The sequence below is a fragment of the Echinops telfairi genome, unplaced genomic scaffold (genome assembly GCF_000313985.2).
Source record: "Echinops telfairi isolate 266 unplaced genomic scaffold, ASM31398v2 ScPeMD7_7469;HRSCAF=8507_1, whole genome shotgun sequence".
Lineage (NCBI taxonomy): Eukaryota > Metazoa > Chordata > Mammalia > Afrosoricida > Tenrecidae > Echinops > Echinops telfairi.
In genome coordinates, this window is record NW_022111373.1 from 44,550,772 (window position 1) to 44,553,998 (window position 3,227).

Here is a 3,227-nt window from a genome sequence, read left to right on the forward strand (position 1 = left end):
GTTTGAGAACATTTTCTTCATGTTTGTGCTCATCATGACTAGCTCCCATTTCCCACAAGCTCCCATGCCAGACTCTCAAGGAAGTATCAGTCCAGATATTAGCTCTATAGACTTACTTATCCCGGATTTCATATAGAGAAAAGCATACAAAAACTAAGAAGAATAACAAAGTAAACAGATAAGAACTTCAATCAACAAGAAAGCAGAAAATATTAAAAACAAGGGCAAATTTTAATGGATCATAAAGGAGATAAAATTATAGGGTGTTACATTTTAACCAAACTCCATCTGCAACAGTCTATTGTCCCATGCTTTTTACATGTTAACAAGGCTAGTTACATCCCTGGACCATGATCAGAGGGGATTCACCAGGAATTTAATCTGTGTATTTTCTCTTTATTTGAAAAAAAAAGACTAAAATAGCTTTAAAATGCTTGAAAAGAGAGATAAAATGTCCTAATTTCAAGTTCCATAATTGACTTTACAATGTTCTCTATCTATAACAGGGCTATTCACATCCTTCTAACAATCAGTTCGGAGGACATGGTCTTGCTTCATGCTTTCCCCCATTAAGACATCATGGTTGCTATAACAAAATGTGGTGAAGAAACTAGATGGTAATAGGCTAGCAGGAAAAAAAGTTTCTGCCCTTTTCAAGCTTATTTTCAAACAAGCAGTCAACCTAGTCCACTTGTAGGAAGCACACCAGCTTGTGTGATCCAAGGATTGTAAATAATATAATCAAAATATAAAAGAGGGAAGAACACTTGAATTTGAATTAGGAACATCTGGTTTTCAGAAGGCTGTGGGTGACAATAGTAGCTCAAAATCCATTTTTAGGGTCCACACATGGATTAAGACTTTGGTCATAGTTGCTGGATTCAGAATAGGATGTGGATCAAGGGCTGTCACTGCTAATGTGAGATGGATCTTGGCTTAAAGCATATGATACGAGAAAGATGTGTAATTGTGTTTCATTGACTATATCAAGACGTTTGACTTGTAACCCATACAAACAGAACAAAAAGCCCCACTATGCCTAACCTTGAGAAGAACGGAAATTCCAGACCACTTAAGTGTGTTTATATGGAACTGGTACTTGAATGGAGGAAGTTGTGTGAATAGAAGGGAAAACTTCATGGTTCAAATTCAAGAGAGGTTTATTTCAGGGTTGCATCCTCTCACCATACTTATTCAATCTGCATACTGAGAAAATAATCAAATAAGCTAAATTACATGAAGAATGTAGCATTAGGATCAGAGGAAGGCTTATTAACAACTGAAATGTTCATATGACAAAACCTTACTTGTGAAGAGAACTTAAAGCACTTGCTTATGAAGATCCGAAATTACAGTCTTCACTATGGATTTCAACTCAATTTAAAGGCAACAAAAAAAAAATCCTTAAAACTACAGCAGTAGGTGAAAACATGATAAATGGAGAAAATATTGAAATTGTCAAAGATTTAATCTTGCTTTGATCCATAATCAATGCTCATGGAAACAGCTTTGCATTGGGTAAAGTTACTGCACAAGACCTCTTTAAAGTATTCAAAAGCAAGGATGTTACTTTGAGGCCCAAGGTGCGCCTGAACCCAGCTGTGGCATTTTCAATTGCTTCCTATCTATGTGAGAGTTGGACATTGAATAAGGAAGGTCAAAGAAAAATGGATACATTTGAGTTATGGTACAGGCGAAAGATATTGAAAGTATTATAGACTTCCTGAAGAACTAACAAATCTGCCTTGATGAAGTACAGCCAGAATCTTCCTTAGACTTCAGCTCACATACTTTGGACATGTTATCTGAAGAGACCAGTCCCTGGACTAGACATCGTGTTTGGTAAAGTAGAGGGGCAGTGAGAAAGAGGAAGACGTTTGACAAGATGAGCTGACACAATGGCTGAGAACAAAAATGGACTCAAACACAAGACCAATCATGAGGATGGTACAGTACCAAGCAGTGTTTCATTTTATTGTACAAAGGGTCCTTATGAGTCAGCACCGACTCAACAGCTCCTAACAACAAACACATACATGTGGACTGCCAGAATGCATGCACCCAAATTAAATTGACTACACCTGTGGAAAGAGATAGTGGAAAAATCCAATGTATCATCAGTCTAAAGAAGGCTAATAGCCAACTTTGGAAGAGCTCATCAACTGCTTTTCCAGGAGAATCTGAAGAAGATTAAAATAAGTTCATGAGAGTCAAAGTGGGTCTTCTGCATGTCCCACCTGAATTTTTTAAACATCTCAAGAAAAGCTTTAATGCATTGAAAACTAATGACAAAGATCTGATGAACTGTGACATGACATCAAGAATATCATACATGACCAAAGCAAAAGATAATTTAAAAGTCAGGAAATTAAAAAAAAGGCCAGAATCAATGTCAGAAAAGACTCTGAAGCTTGCTCTTGTACATATATGAACTTAAGCAACTGGATGATTATTAAAGAAAAAATGCTAAGCACAATATTTCAAGGGATAGCTTGAGAAAATTCTTATGAACATAATTATTAGATATAGATTAGGTATAATATGTGAGGGAGTAGCCCCTCCCCCAAACAGAATTTTTTCCCTACAAAGCTATGTAATTTTTTTTTTAACAACACAACCTTATCACATTCAAAGTACTCTTCAGCTTGTCAAATCTGCAATTCCATACTTGGAAACATTTTTCAGACTCACCTGTTTGGATGGCTGACAGTATCTCCCTCATTTTTACTTCACCTCTTCTCAATCCCCAAATTGCTGTCCTTTCACATCCCTGTGCATTCTTGGAAACTGAAAAAGGTTCATGGAGTGAGGTGAGTTGAGTAAGCTGCGTAGGGAAAGAGAGGCATGCTTTTGTTTGCCCCAAACTGGCACACTGAGATGGCTGTGTGGACAGGTGCATTGTCATGGTGGCAAAACTAGTCCCTGTCTGCCACAAATCAGGCCTTTTTTTGTCACACACTGTTAGGCAATCTTTTCAGAACCTATAAATAGAAAGCTTGATAAACAGTCTGACCTGGTGGAATGAATTCCAAATGCTATAGTCAACATTTTCGTCCATTCAGGAAGTTGATGGTGTCCAGAAAGAGGTTTGTCATCAATTGAGATTTCATGTTTTCTGAAATTAGAACACCACCTGTACACTTGAATTTCTCCTATAGCACTGTCCTTGTAAACTGTGCTCAACCTCACAACAGTTTTTGCAGCATTTTTCATTAGCAGGAAACAAA